Genomic DNA, 17,080 nt, shown 5'->3' on the forward strand with positions numbered 1-17,080 from the left:
CAGAGTCCGGTCACCTCTTCTCGTTGTGCAGCATTTTCTGCCACACTTTTTCCTTCCCACAGACTTCCCACTGAGGTGCCTTGATACAGCACTCTGGGAACAGCCTATTCGTTCAGAAATTTCTTTCTGTGTCTTACCCTCTTGCTTGAGGGTGTCAATGATGGCCTTCTGGACAGCAGTCAGGTCGGCAGTCTTACCCATGATTGCGGTTTTGAGTAATGAGTTTTTAAAAGCCTCAGGAATCTTTTGCAGGTGTTTAGAGTTAATTAGTTGATTCAGATGATTAGGTTAATAGCTCGTTTAGAGAACCTTTTCATGATATGCTAATTTTTTGAGATAGGAATTTTGGTTTTTCATGAGCTGTATGCCAAAATCATCAATATTAAAACAATAAAAGGCTTGCACTACTTCAGTTGTGTGTAATGAATCTAAAATATATGAAAGTCTAATGTTTATCAGTACATTACAGAAAATAATGAACTTTATCACAATATGCTAATTTTTTGAGAAGGACCTGTATATAGTGCAAATTGGCCAGAAAGTACAAGTGCTGAAATGAGTGAAACCTCCTCACAATGAGGTTCCAGATAAATTCAATATATAATTTCCACATATACCATAAATCACACCTAAAACGCAATACTTTATGCTGATATAACAGTTCATAGATATAGTGTAGTTTCCTTTAAGTTTCCCATTCATAAGTGATGTGCAGTGACCTTTAAATATCACTCTCCCCGTGGCCTTGCTGTCCTTCTAGTGCCATCAGTGGAAAAACATTAGATGGTGCTGTCACAATCAAATTAGTGCCACGACATGCAGTGAGCCCCGGTGTCTCCACTCGTGCCCCCCGCTTGGTATCGAGTTTACCGGATATCTTTCCCCTTTCAACAGCGGTATCCCGCTTTTAAAATTTGCCTGGCTTATACACCGCCTTCACGCTCTCTCCTCATATTCCCCCACAGCTTCAAAGGTACAGTGGCATTCTCCCACATTGATCAATGGACTATGAAAGAAACAGCCCCCATAGTGTAAAATCGCAAAGGTAAATGTTATTTGTAAAAAAGTAGTGCACTTATATAAGATAAGAGCAATCGCTCGTGTACAAGTCCAGGAAGTCTGGGATGCTATGTGCTCCATGGACCCAAACCAGGAGGTTTTGCAATGACACTTGGCTCCGCCCTATGTGTTTCATCACTCTGACGTCATTAGGAGTGGTGCCATCTTGTTCCACTCTCCAGTTTATAACAGGTCAGGTAACTTAGTAACCCCAATCTCATGATCCAAATCCAATTTGCATAATACAGATGTTTTCTCCAATGTTTCCTAGTATGCGGCTACCAAAAGAGCTACCCTCAGTCTTACTAGTTTACCCCTTGTTAGTAGGCAAGCCTCTTTAAAACTAGGTCTCATAGGATGCAGTGTATGCAAATTGTGAGGGCCGAGCAGCGGCCGCAAGATGCATCGGCAACAGTTGGAACGATGGACAGTCTGGTTCTTAAAGAGGCAGAGGGGAATCAACGATCCCAGAATTTGAAGGCTTCCAGTGCGTCCAGGGAGGAAGAAGCCGAGGCCATTAATATAGGGTCACCCAGTTTCCAACATTGGTGTGGGTCCCTGGAAGAGGGAATCGATGATCAGAAGTCTGAAGTGGAGACTGAGTGGGATGGGGGGAACTGAGGAGAGAAGCAGCCCTGCGAGTTCCAGTTCCCTCAGTAAAGAGTCTGAGGCAGCCGTCATCTGGATGCAGTGTGCAAGGAATCTGGGGTTCTGTGAGGCCTACGCCACATGGGTCCCAGATCCATCTCCACCTCGCAACTACGCCTGGGCTCGGGTTCAAAACAATGCTTATGTCAGCCTCATCAAAAGAGTGGAGAACCTATATACCCCACCTGGGAGAGGAGACAGGCAGAAACTTCCCAGGTTCGCCTGCTTTCAGCACATCCTAAAAATAGATCTTTTTTCATGGAGTCCTACATTAATGCTGGAGTATCAGTTACCTCCTGACTTACATGTTTAAAAAACAATTGCTATATATATATATATATATATATATATATATATATACACATGCCACACATTGATCTATGCTACGTGCTAATGGACAAAAAAAAAAACATATAAATAAAAAACAGCAGCCCTCCTTACCCGATGCCCTCCTTGCCCAAAAATAATATACAAGCCAGCAGGTGGCTTAAGCCTGCCTTTAAGATACACAAAGCCACAGGATTTCATTGTACACCATTATGACCTTCTAGGCACCAGCTTCTTAACAACTTCATTGGTTGATAAGGAAGACATTGGGCACTTGCACAGCATCCTTGTTTGCCCCTCTCCTTACTGAGGCCACTTTAAATGATTGACGGAGAGAAATGGAAGGAGAAGTGAAACATTGCAATAATAGTCAGTACCAAGGTGTATTTGCTTTGGAAGAATAAATCCCCTCTAACATTGGGAGTCCTATGTTTGTGGATGTTGCTGCATTATGTAAAACTATTAGTTTACTTTTTTTTACATTTTAGAATGGAGTGCCTCGAGATTGTGCAGAATTTTAAAGGGTGCCTTGACTGAAAAAAAGGTTGAAAAACACTAATCTATATCATCTAGTCTGGTTTATCTATAGTCAATATCTCTTCCATTTTGTGCTCCAGTTTTGAATGCATAGAACTTCTGGTTCTGGGATAACATCTAGTTTGAACTCACTTCCAGTTTTGTACTCCTATCCGGTATGGATTTCACTTTCAGAGTATTATTTGGTCACCTGTTTGACAAGTACAAAATTGCACACCACCTTTTTAAAGCAGTCACAAGCAAATTAGCTTCTTACAAAGTGGTTACAAAACATGAAATGCGTAAAGCTATTCTGTGGATTCCCTTGGTACCCTATTGTAGTATTATATGGGTATGACTCCCTGGGATCTAATTAGTATGCCAATCCGTATTCACTTTTTGTTGCAGTGCCAGCACCGATTGCCTGCAACAAAATAGATGCTCCTGCGGAACACCTTCTGGGGTTTAAAAGTCCATTTATTTTATAATGCAAAAAAGCTAGCTGAGAAGTCTTTATTTATTTATATTTTGTATTATTTTATACACCATCTGAGGGCTCCATGATGAGTTACATTTGATTTTTATATGTTTTTAGGGGTTAGGGGTTATTTTTTACTTTTTTTTTTTTTTTTTCATATTGTTGTTCCTTATAAATCATGATTTTTTTTTTTTTTTACACAAGCAGTAAGGGTGATTGCTTTTGAGACAATTGTGGTAGTTTCATATCTAGCTTAACACTGCCTAGCACACAAGGTGCAGCAGTTCCAGTCTGGGTAAACTAAGGTGGTCTTTTATCACGAAAGTGCAGGAAACATATTTCACTAGTAACAAGGTATTTTCCTGGATTCGAAAAGTTAGAAAATAATTACCTAAAATGACCACTAGATGGCAGAACTCCACAACACAATCACTTCTGAAACAAACAGTGTGGTTTTATAAAAGGAATGTATTGTAGGCCATCATTGTATCAGAGTAGCCCTACTAGTCATATTACATACTACAAGCACCATACTACTTCTCTTAAAAGAATCTGCTGAATGTCCAAGGCACAGTAATAAATTAGTAAAAAAAATAGCTTGTTTCACAGTGTTGCAAACCAGTAATGTCACCTTCTTTAAATTATTCTACTACTATGATAATAAAACCTCTATAATACGAAAAACAGAGGCCCAATTAGCTCTATAACATGTTATTTGCAGTTATGATCTGAATTTTCACCTCTCACTGGGGGCCACTGCAGAGTATAATGGTTGTTATGGCAAATTAGTATCATTACAGCTTAGTGAAATGAGCCTACTCTAACTAATAATAGACTAACTGGACACACTGGAAAGTGGCAGTTTAGTGACTCAGCCACGATTTTATTCACATCTATTTAGTAAGAACTTGCAGGATTTTTTTATTTTGTCTGTAGCTACCTAAATATAATCTCCCTTCTATGCTTCTAACCATATGGGGAAAGTAAAGTATGTAAATGACGACTACTGGCAATAAGGAAAGTTCTTTCTGAAGACGTTTTAAGAAAGGAAAAATATGCCAGTTTATCTGTAGTCTCTCTCTCTCACTATATATATATAAATACACACACACACTATGGCGTCAAAAGTATTGGGACTCCTGCCTTTACACGCACATGAACTTTAATAGCATCCCAGTCTTAGTCCCTAGTGTTCAATATTGAGTTGGCCCACCCTTTGCAGCTTTAACAGCTTCAATTCTTCTGGAAAGACTGTCCACAAGGTTTAGGAGTGTGTCTACGGGAATGTTTGACCATTTTTCCAGTAGTGCCTTTGTGAGGTCAGGCACTGATGTTGGAGAGAAGGCTTGGCTCGCAGTCTCAGCTCTAATTCATCTCAAAGGTGTTCTATTGGGTTAATGCCAGGACTCTGTGCAGGACAAGTCAAGTTCCCCCACCTCAAGTTCGCTCATATATGTCTTTATGGACCTTGCTTTGTGCAATGGTCCAAATCATTTGGTGGAGGGGGATTATGGTGTGGAGTTGTTTTTCATGGGTTGAACTTGGCCCCTTAGTTCCAGTGAAGGGAACTTTTAAGGTTTCAGCATATTAAGACATTTTGGACAATTTTATGCTCCCAACTTTGTGGGAACAGTTTGGGGATGGCCCCTTCCTGTTCCAACATGACTGCCCACCAGTGCACAAAGCAAGGTCCATAAAGACATGGATGAATGAGTTTGGGATAGAGGAACTTAAATGGCCTGCACAGAATCCTGACCTCAACCCGATAGAACACCAGATCATCTCGTCTAACATCAGTGCTTGACCTCACAAAGGCACTTCTGGAAGAATGGTCAAACATTCCCATAGATACACTCCTAAACCTTGTGGACAGCCTTCCTAGAAGAGTTGAAGCTTTTATAGCTGCAAAGGGTGGGCCAACTCAATATTGAACCCTACGGACTAGGACTGGGATGCGATTGAAGTTCATGTGTATGTAAAGGTAGGCCACCCAATACTTTTGACAATATATAGCATATATATAAATATATATATACATATATATATATATATATATATATATATATATATATATATATATATATTTTACAATGACAGTCTCCCAGCTATGCCATATTATGAGAGACAAGCCACAAGACCAGCTTTATCATATATAGTAGACAAAACTGTGTGCGTTCAGGGCCCCGCACACGCTTCTGCACTCCTGTCAAATCCTGACATGCGTCTGTGTCCATGCAGCCACTGTATCTGCATTTACTTCCATAGGACAAAAAAAAAAAATCCAATTCTTCATTCATATAGTAAGGGTGCCGCGTGCCAGTACCCGTGTGAATGGGGCCTATAGTGTAAAAGGCCCTATGGTTGCAGGTGGGGGACCCTTATGTGTTCTGCACTTCCCAACTACTATGGTGGTGTTTATAAATCCAGATTTGATGAAACTTTTCTCTTGATAAAAACAGAACAGTGACTTATATTTCTCTATGTCTAATTTCCTGAGGGTGGTGCTATGTTCATAGAAGTCCTCACCGCCACTGTATTGTATATGAAAAGTCAGTGGAAACGCTTGTCAGAGCCAATTACTTGGCTCCCAGATTCACCCCGTGCCCTCAACCAGTCTTTAAAAACATCAATTACTTTAGCGCAGCAGGTCACATCGAATACGCAAGTTATTCACAGCCTATGATGTCCTTGTGTGCCTTTTCTGGGGGACAAAAAGGAGCCTGCATTTTGGATAAGGGCAAATGCTGACAACGAATTTCTCTGAAATGGGTGCCCAGCCTATGTTAATGTTAAATACAGAAAGGTGGGTGGGGGGGTTTATGAAAAGCACATTTTGGTATGTTCAGAGAAAATGCTATTTTGCATGCTCCCTATGTGTAGCACAGATACTGTGCGTCTGTGTGATCATGTGGTTGTACATATTCTATACTAAGGGTTATATGGCATAAAGCAGTGCAGGGATCACAGCTCAGGAGAAAAAGGCAGCACTCCATATCAGCCAGATCAGAGCTAACTTATTACAGTCAATCAGTTTTCATTGCTGAAACTTACTGGATCAATTGCTGCCATCTTTTCCAGTTAACCTGTATGAATTTAAACATGGTCATGCTGGAACTTACTGTCCCATATAGGTCCTGAGGGGCTGACTAAAGGTGTATATATAGGGTATAAATCATGCTGGTATTTGTATTCCTCCGGTGCATAACATACAAGGTATAGAGGTCACATTGTGGCATATAGTTCCCCATTGCAAGAATATACACTGTATACAAGTCATTCTTCTTCCACATATTTTGCAGTGACTTTTTAACCACTTCTGGACCGGAAGGTCTTACCCCCTTAATGACAAGGCCATTTTTTGCGATACGGCGCTGCGTTTTCCAAGTGGTATTTGATCACCACTTTTGGTGGTCACCTCTGCGGTTTTTATTTTTTGCACTATAAACAAAAAAAGACTGACACTTTTGAAAAAAAAAATATATATATATATATATATATATATATATATATATATATTTTACTTTCTGCTATAAAACACAGCCAATAAAAAATGTAAAAAATCTATTTTTTTCATCAATTTAGGCCAATATGGTAAAACAAAAAAACCCCAATAAGTGTATATTGATTGGTTTGCGCAAAAGTTATAGTGTCTACAAACGATGCAATATTTTTATGGAATTTTTATTTATTTATTTATTTATTTTACTAGTAATGGTGGCGATCAGCAATTTTTAGCGGGACTGCGACATTTCAGCAGACAAATTGGACATCTAACTGACACTTTTGACACTTTTTGGGGACCAGTGACACTAATACAATGATCAGTGCTAAAACAAAATGCACTGTCACAGCACTAATGACACTGGAAGGGAAGGGGTTAACATCAGGGGCGATCAGAGGGTTAAGTGTGTCCCTAGGGGGTGCTTTGAGGAAGACAGAGTTTCTGCTTAGCATTCATCTTGCATTTATGGACACTGCGCTGATGAGGCTGCATTCATGGGCACTGGTGAGGCTGCATTTATGGACACTGCGCTGATGAGGCTGCATTCATGGGCACTGGTGAGGCTGCATTTATGGACACTGCGCTGATGAGGCTGCATTCATGGGCACTGGTGAGGCTGCATTTATGGACACTGCAATGATGAGGCTTCATTCATGGGCACTGGTGAGGAAGCATTTATGGACACTGCGCTGATGAGGCTGCATCCATGGGTACTGGTGAGGCTGCATTTATGGACACTGCGCTGATAAGTGTTCCTTTAATGGGCACTGGTGAGGCTGCATTTATGGACACTGCGCTGATGAGGCTGCATTCTGGGCACTGGTGAGGCTGCATTTATGGACACTGTGCTGGTGAGGCTGCATTCACGGGCACTGGTGAGGATGCATTTATGGACACTGCGCTGATGAGGCTGCATTCATGGGCACTGGTGAGAATGCATTTATGGACACTGCGCTGATGAGGCTGCATTCATGGGCACTGGTGAGGCTGCATTTATGGACACTGCGCTGGTAAGGCTGCATTCATGGGCACTAGTGAGGCTGCATTTATGGACACTGCGCTGGTGAGGCTGCATTCATGGGCACTAGTGAGGATGCATTTATGGACACTGCGCTGATGAGGCTGCATTCATGGGCACTCGTGAGGCTGCAATTATGGACACTGTGCTGATGGGGCTGCATTCATGGGCACTGGCAAGGCTGCATTTATGGACACTGCGCTGATGAGGCTGCATTCATGGGCACTGGTGAGGCTGCATTCATGGGCAATGGTAAGGCTGCATTTGATTAAAAAAAAAAGTTCTGAGTTCAAAGCTGTTTATTCCAAATTTAAGCTTTTTTCCTAAAATTGATATGCGCGTTATACGCCAGTGCATGTTATACGCCGATAAATACAATACATTTATTTCATTAGTAAATAACTTTTCAATGCTTTGTACCATTGCTGACAGCTCAAGTGTAAACTTGTAAAACAATTGGGGTAGGTATCAGTAATTGGTATCGGGAAGTACTAAAAAAAAAGTATCGGTACTCGTACTTGTTGTAAAATAAAATGGTATCCGTGCATCCCTAGTTTCCTTATTTACGAACTGTAATTCTTTTGAATCTGTCGCAGTCATAGTTACACATTGAGGGCTTGCCCTTTCCAAACTAAATTTGCTTTTGCGCCATAATTGAGCAAGGCTATGTTTGTGATGTTATATGCTTCCCAGCAGTCGTGTAGTACATATACAGAATATCTGTATGGCTTCTGCATAATATATACAGACTTAGTGAGTCTCACACATAAAATACTAATAAATGGCTGAATGGAAAGTCTGCATAGCAACTCATGTGCTTTCCCTGGTCTATGGGGAGAATGACATGCTTAGTTACTGTCAGAGATACTGCCACCTACCATACAAAGTCTTCTATTCACGTGTCTCGCTTTACTTTACACTCATACTAATACAAAGGATTTAATTCAGAAATACAAATAAAGAAATAAAAAAGGCAATTCAATGACGAGTGTACAGATTATTTATATACATTGATAAATATAGTGTCCTGTGTGAAGAGCAGCATTATGATAATAGCTGCATCCTGAATGTTCCAGGGTCTATTCCGCTGACACAACATTTCTAGCATTGCATGTTTTCTATATTCTTCTAATGCTGATTTCTTCAGATAAAATTTCAGCATTCCTCCCGAGGACGTACATCATCAAATAAACAAATAATGAATAAACGCGTTTCTAAATGTTTTTCTATTACCGCGGCTGGGAAGTCTAGTCTGCAGCATTATGCTGCTCTCACACAATTAATTATTGAAATCCCTTAGTAAGGAACCAATTAGCCTGATTTACCGACATGGAGTTTTTGCTGAGCTAGGAACTTGTTTTCTAGTGTGCCGAGCGGTTAGTAATTGCTAAACCATGTGTGAGGAACAGGCCATTGCTCTGAAGGCCAATATAGTTGCACTTCTTCAGTTTGAACAGTTAGTCTCTCTACACCATTTAACACGCCTAACCGAATGTCAGACTCAATTTGTTCCATAACACCTTGCCGAGTAGTAAACAACTCAGCCATCCTAAGGTGCCAAGTATACAATATGTCTGAAGGTCTCAGAGGGGAGGATGAGGTACACCAAACACAAATGGAACCATTATTTGGAGTCACTGATTTTTAACATTAAAGCTAAACTACAGGTAAACAGCCAAGCGGGGCTTCTGTTAAAAATCATGGGGCCCTATACAGCCTTCCTGATGGGGCCCCCCCAATCCCGCCTTCACCACCCGAGGTGCAGCAGAACAGCAGCATTGACTTTATCCACCTATGTCCCGAAAATGACTAAAAGTCCTAATCGATTGTCAGACTCAATTTGTTCCATAACACCTTGCCGAGTAGTAAACAACTCAGCCATCCTAAGGTGCCAAGTATACAATATGTCCGAAGGTCTCAGAGGGGAGGATGAGGTACACCAAACACAAATGGAACCATTATTTGGAGTCACTGATTTTTAGCATTAAAGCTAAACTACAGGTAAACAGCCAAGCGGGGCTTCTGTTAAAAATCATGGGGCCCTATACAGCCTTCCTGATGGGGCCCCCCCAATCCCGCCTTCACCACCCGAGGTGCAGCAGAACAGCGGCATTGACTTTATCCACCTATGTCCCGAAAATGACTAAAAGTCCTAATCGATTGTCAGACTCAATTTGTTCCATAACACCTTGCAGAGTAGTAAACAACTCAGCTGTCCTAAGGTGCCAAGTATACAATATGTCCGCAGGTCTCAGAGGGGAGGATGAGGTACGCCAAACACTAATTGAACCATTATTTGGAGTCACTGATTTTTAGCATTAAAGCTGAACTACAGGTAAACAGCTAAGCAGGGCTACTGTTAGAAATCATGGGGCCCTATACTGCCTTCCTGATGGGGTGCCCCCAATCCCACTTTCACCACCAGAGGTGCAGCAGAACAGCAACACTGACTTTATCCACCTATGTCCCGAAAATGAAAAAAAAAAAAAGGCCCTCCTCTGCTCCCACCTCCTTGCCCCCTCTGTTGATGTGACAGGGAACTGTAATTTAAGCCCTGGTAAGCAAGTAGGCTTGGGGGTGGGGTCTAGTAAAATCAATGTATTAATTAAGGCAGAAATGAACAATAAAGCTGCCCCGGCCCCCCTGTTTAGCTGATGAGGCCTGGGTCCAGTACAACAGGACCAGTTGTACTGCCTTATCAGCAGCCCTGCAGCCAAATGCACAGAATACATACATAAACAAGAGCTCTTTTACCTGACCAAAGGTTTATACTTTCAGTTCTGAGATTTACACAGCTCTGCCACATCTTTCTCTGCTGCAGTTTCCCGTGCACTTACAGGTCTCCTCTCCACCCCTACCATTTGACTGGACAGTGAAAAAAGGAGCAGAATACTTATCAGTTATTCTCTCTGCATTGTCCTTCTTTAACCACTTAAGAACCAGGCCTATTTCTGACACTTGTTGTTTACAAGTTAAAATCAGTATTTGTTGCTAGAAAATGAGTTAGAACCCCCAAACATTATATATTTTGTTTAGCAGAGACACTAGAGAATAAAATGGAGATTGTTGCAATAAATCAATAGTAAAATGTGTGATATATATAAATATAGATTTATTGGGGATGTGGGAACACATTTGTTGATTGCAGCAGCTGCACTCTGTAATTTCCCAATTTTCACCAATAGGTGGCAGCGCGCTACTACCACATTTTGAAAAAAAAAAACTTTTGGAAAAAATACACTTTTTTGAATTAAAAAATAAGAAAACAGTAAAGTTAGCAAAATTTATTTCTATAATGTGAAAGATAATGTTACGCCGAGTAAATTAATACCTAACATGTCATGCTTTAAAACTGTGCATGCTCGTGGAATGGCAACAAACTTAAAAATCTCCATAGAGATAATGTTTTTTTTCTTTTACTTTTTTTTTTTTACACTGCCCCTTTAAAAAAAAATTTTTTTGATCACTTTTATTTCTATTACAAGCAATGTAAACATCTCTTGTAATAGAAATAAGCTGGACAGGTCTTCTTTAATGTGAGATCTGGGGTCACAAAGACCTCAGAACTCACATTTACACTTAAAAGGGCCCTTTAAGTCGGAAGCGACGTATGACGTCGCTCAGGTCCTTCAATGGCATAGAGTCAAATGGGGGCCATACTGCCCTCACTCGACTTCCTGCCTATCTACACGGGGGATCGGATTGTTTTCCCCACTACCGACGGCTCCGTTAAGCGGGGAAAGTGACCGGGAAGTGGCAGGAGGGGGTGGGCACCGCTCCTGCAGCCCATAAAAGTGGAGAATCCACAGGGACCACTTTTATGTTAAAGCGGTTAAATTAATGTGTGCCTTTTATTTCTGCATGTCAACTTTGACCTTTAATACCCCAAATACCTGAGTTCTGTATTGGCATTGTGGTTGTTTAGTGCCACATAGTTGCCTTGTAGTGTTTCATGCCATGTTTGTTCCTGTGCAATGGCTCCCTTGGGCTTTTTATATTATTCTAGGTATAGGTTTCCTCTATTGTTTTTTTTTGTTCTTCTCAATTAATGTTTATTGAAAATCAGAATAAAAACAAACATACAGGGTATAGAAGAAGAAGACATGAAAAATCCTCTGTTGTAACCCCTTCCTGCCCAGCCCCAGTGTCCCTGTAAATAGGTCTTTGCCCTTTGGGGTGTGTTTTTTTTTGGGGGGGGGGGGGGTTGTTTTGGTTGGGGGGGGTTGGGATGGATTTCCCAATCATGTGACCACTGTGATTGGCAATCACAATGGTGACATAATTGTGAGCCTGTATTTTGACATGCAGATCTTCTCCTTATATAGGGGAGCCTCAGAAAGAGAGAACATTCCTGAAGGGTCTTCTCACCTAAACCTCATGTTACAGACAGCCTGAGGAATTTCTTAAGGCGCGTTCACACCGTGGCATTCGGGACACAGTTGCGACCCCCATTACTTTCAATGGAACCAAAATCGTGGCGCGATTTTGCAGCTATTGTCTCCCAACTAATCGCAGTAAAATCGCGCAACTAGAATTGCGGGATGTCTGTCGCCCAAAAGAGGTTCCGGAATGCCATTGTGTAAACGGACCCTTAATGGAGTACAAAAAATGCAATCCAATGGACTAGGGCCCCTTTTCAGATGCCCCTTTTTACATTCTCCCTGTAGTTACTCCACATATGTATAACTTCACCTGACCTTGAACATTTCAATCAAGCATTAATATGTTATTTTCATATGTTCTATATATATAAAATCTGTTACTAGTTTTGGGTTTGTGGGAATTGTATAGGTTAACTTCTGCTAGGAACAGTTTGCGTGTGAAGTAAGCACACACCTGCAAAGTGCAATGTACAGGAGAAAATTCCATTATTTACTCGGTAATAAATCTATGTGAGGCTATCTCATTTGTGTACTTTAACTTTGCCATCTGCTACAAGGTGATCACTGACTGCATTCTACACACTGGATCATTCGCTACAATATAATTCATCTAGGCAGCTTGAGTAATATTCTATTTCTGAGCAGCCAGTCAAATTTCTGCCTTTATTTTGTCAGTTGTATGAGAAAAATGGATATTGCAATCTGATGGTTGCTAATTACAACGAAGACACTGATAAATTAAGAATCATCTGCTTATGAATAACTACCTAAAGTTGAACTCTGGCCTAAGGAAATGTTGTATAAAGACAAGAGTAAGTCATGTGTATTCTTACTGGAATCTATAGTGTTATCATTTTAAAGAGTCTGTAAAGGTGTCTCCAAAGCATGCATAGTTTAGTAGATCTTAACCAGGGAAAAAAAAAAACACAACTGCCATGCTACAATGGTACAACCACAAACTACACTCTCCCATGTAATCTTGGCTATCAGTCAGCATGACATTGTGGAGAAGGAGGGCAAAACAATTAATACAGAGGTGTCAAGTTCCAGGCTGCATATTAACCACTCTATTATTTTAATTGGCGTTTGGCTATAGGTAGTGAGATTTATTACACATTTTTTTTACTAAAGATAAGTACAGTGTTATGTTGCAACATAAATAGAAAAAAACTAAAGAGCCTCATATAAAATAAATGGTAAAGCAACTCAACAATGTAAGAATAAAAAAATTGCCCTTGCCCTCTGCTGGCTGTTGTACATGTGCGCCTTGTAATTTTTTTTCCTGCAGAGGGCTTCTGTTGTAATGTAAGCTGGCCAGGTATTCTTCCAGATGGAATGGGACAGTCTCTGCAGGCCTGGAGAGAAGCACAGCTCTAATTCAGCACCACAGGGAGTCTAGCCTCTCATCTATGAATATGGTAGGGCTCAGGAAGGCCTTGCACAGGAGGGGCATCTCACAGCAGGAATACTAAAAGTAGTGATCGACCGATATCGTTTTTTTTAACACCGATAACGATATTTTGGTCATTGGATATCGGTATCGGTAACTGTGGTGGAGGGATCTGGGGATCTAAAATACCCCAAACCCCTCCTCTGCACATAAAAGCATTCAAAACGCCAAGTTTGGCTGTTTTGTAAGTTTTTTGAATTTGGCGTCATGACATCACTTCCGGGTACCCGGCACCGAATTCATAAAAATGGAGACCTGGTCAGATGGCGGCGGTGCAGGTAGAATGCCCAGTTCTCCCGGTGGGACGGGAGACTCGGGGCGAGGCACGGAAGGTGGCCATTACAAGTCAGCCGACCGTCGGCTATGGACACCGGTACTGGGGTGATGCCTCTAGCTGCAGGCATCACCCCGGTACATGCATTTTCCCTAAATATCAGCAATATCGGTAAATCCAAAGGCCGATTCCGATATATCGGGGAAAGTGCATATCGGCCGGCGGTGTTGCCAATAATCGGTCGATCTCTAACTAAAAGCATTACAGAGAATATATTGGGGGAACGTTAATTTTGTGCAGAACATTTATATTCACATGGTTCTGAGGGAAAATAATTTTTTAGAAATATTTATATGATTTTTGAAACTGCCCTTCACCCAGGATGGGGGGGGGGGACTTTTTGCCTCGGGTGGATGGGCAAGGGCCTTTTTCTTAAAGGCTAAAGTGCACAATAGAAAGTGAGGCAGAGTATTTCAGTGATTGCTGGGCAGGGGTCATTAGGATAATTTAGGGGTCATATACAGTCTATCAGATGAATGGTAATTCTTTAAAAATGGTACAAAAGGGGAAGCAGGTTTAATCCAGGCAAGTAGATAGATTAAACCTGCTTCTCCATTCAGACCTCAATCAGAGCAGAACCTGCAGTTTTTGAGAGGTGTAATGCATTATATACTGTAGTCACCTGCTCCCTGTTCAGATCTGCAACTTTGCTTAACATCTTATAGCTGTAAGTTCGGTGCTGAAATACTTTTTCCTGCTTCACGATGCAGTCCAAGAATAAATAGGATACAGGTTGTATAATCTCCAGCAGCTGTTAATGACTGGGGGTTATGCTCTGATTAAGGTCTAAATAAAATAGTATCTTCACTCAAGACAGCAACCCAATATGTTATTTGTAATGGTCTGGGGGCAAATGCCCCCTGACCCAGTCCTCATTGGCCATCACTGCCTAAATTCTCTAAAAAAATACAACTTTAAAATGAGTGACCTAACCTTAGAAATGAAAGGTAATCTGACAAGATAAAAATATGGCAGCTGCCAGTGTTGAGTTTTTTTTTTTTTTTTTTGCATGCATGCTTTAGGGCTCTCATTGCTCTCCTTCCTTCTCTACTTGATGAGTCAATGACCCAGGACAAGCGTGTGCACATCAGATATACCATTATTACAAGTCCATGACTCAATAAGCAAATGATGGATACGAATGACAGCCCCAGAAATTGAATTCTAAATAGTTTAGTTGTAGTAGCACCTTTATTTTTATCTCAATACATGTCATGTTGTACTGAGAGAAATATGTAGGCAGCTATTGCTGACCTCCTATAGGAATGCTAGTTGCCTGGTTGGTTCTGACTTCAAGACTTTCTGAGTTATTGACCGCATGCAGATTAGAAAGTCAGAGTGAAGCCAGAACTCCTAATATGAATACTTGTTCCAGGTCTTTGATCCAAAATTTTGAAGCATTTGAAGTAGCATAACAGACAGGCAAACCTCTATATCATCTCGGTACAAGTCCATTTTTAGTTGGGGTTTAGTACTGGGGTTGTAATAGCAGTGACAGATGTGAAAGGCTGGGAATTCTATTATGCATAAATCAGATGGAGTCCCTAATGCTGGCCATAAACATGGAGATTTCCCAGGAAAATCAACCTACATCCAATTGCATAGGTGACCAACCAGATCAATGATACCTTTCAGCAAAAATCCTCATAAAATAGCCATAGTTTGATTCAACTTACCAGCAACCAAACAAAACCTTTTGAGCTAAGCTGACCTTTAATTCAAAGTGACATATTTGGTTTTGCAAACCCATGCAATATACAGATAATGCTAAAATCAGCAACTGCTGTGCAAATTCAAACAAATGCACAGCAGTAATACCAGCCAATTTTTATGCTTGTAAGTGACCCCAAAAGTCTTTGGCATAGTTTAGAGAGTGAAAGTTCCAGTAAGGACTTCTGCAAAAAAAAATGAAATTACTATTAGCGTGCTTAAGCTTAACCCTTGTGAAAAACAGCTAGTGTAGCATGTTGTTATAGCAGATCCTATTCTATGTACGAATGGTATGGCAAGATCTTACAAAAAAATCATTTGATCCTTCAAGTATATGTGAATTCAAAGTGATATACCATTTAAAAATACAATATTAACAATTCACTAAATAACCACAGTCATATACAGTAGATATATGGGAAAACATTTAGTAAGATAATATATTTAGTATTAGATAATATATTTAGTATACATCTATTTTTTTTTATATTAAAGGTAAAACAGGGCGAAATTACTCAGAAAGTATTAACTTTGATTGGGTAAATAAAACAGTTTTAAAATACTGACTCACAGAATAGGCATAAGATGATTATTGGGCAATTTGGCCGCATCTGGGGGGAGCTAGCTGTAGACCGAGCTTGATTTTCCATCTACTGTTTACTCAAGATTAATATGGCAATGAGGGTGTATCTACATTTCTCCCCCTGTTCAGTAGTTCTTGGCCTTTGGGAGTCCATTGTCTCTGGGTTTTGTCTGGCATGAAGGATTTGATGCCAAGAACAACTAAAAATCCTGAAGCACCATTTACAGTACCATCTCACCCTAATCATGCAATACAGATAAATATGAGTATAGACATGTCCCAATGTACAGCTTTATTCACAAACAATATAAGTTATAGGTAAATTAGGATGTGATAGAAACAAATGTAACTTATGATGATGATGATGATGATCATGATAAAACTATGACAACTGCATGTGATCATTTATAGATGGAAATATTATGTGGCGCACATTGAGATACTCAGTTATCCCTGTCAAGGGTTTAAAGTGGACCTATAAATAACTTTATAAGGCTTTGCCATCTTAAAAAGTTGCATCAAAAGATCAAAAAAAGATTCCTTAAACTCCAGTCAATTGAGAGAAACATGTTGGGAGAATGATGTCTGCTGGAGGCAAGAGAAAGCATTTTTTCAATCTCTCCATCCATTTCTTGGGGCTTTTGTAATGCTGTAAATATTTGGCAAGTGACAACTTAGTAGGGATGAGCCAAACGTACCTGGGTTTGATTGCTCTCAGAAAGTAAATAACAGTTTGGATGCTGAATCCGGACTAAAGTCACCGAAGTCAATGGGTGTTGAATGTTAAAAAAACGGTAATGATCATTTCCTAGGCTAATAGGCTAATGGGCAAGGGATATGAGAAACAATCCATTTGGTGGGTCAACATAAAACTGCAAATTTCCTTTAAATAACATGACTGGGGGTGCCCTTGTCCTAGTTTTAGGTCTGATATAGATGTTATAGAGGGCCCCCACAAATAAAACACAGTATATAGTTCCCTCTAAAAATACATATCAGACCCTTACCAGATGAGGCTTTAGTTTTGATGTCAGGGGAGATGCTTAGCTAAAAAGAAAAAAAAAAAAAAAAAT

The 17,080-nt window shown here is 40.4% G+C and overlaps 1 protein-coding gene across 7 annotated transcripts in view; it reads right to left on the reverse strand.

Annotated features, from left to right (window-relative positions):
• Positions 1–17,080, reverse strand: part of ARHGAP24 (Rho GTPase activating protein 24) — a 1,271,118-nt gene that overhangs the window by 32,918 nt on the left and 1,221,120 nt on the right. The window lies entirely within an intron of this gene.

The sequence above is a fragment of the Pelophylax lessonae genome (assembly GCF_965119305.1).
Source record: "Pelophylax lessonae genome assembly, chromosome: 1".
NCBI lineage: Eukaryota > Metazoa > Chordata > Amphibia > Anura > Ranidae > Pelophylax > Pelophylax lessonae.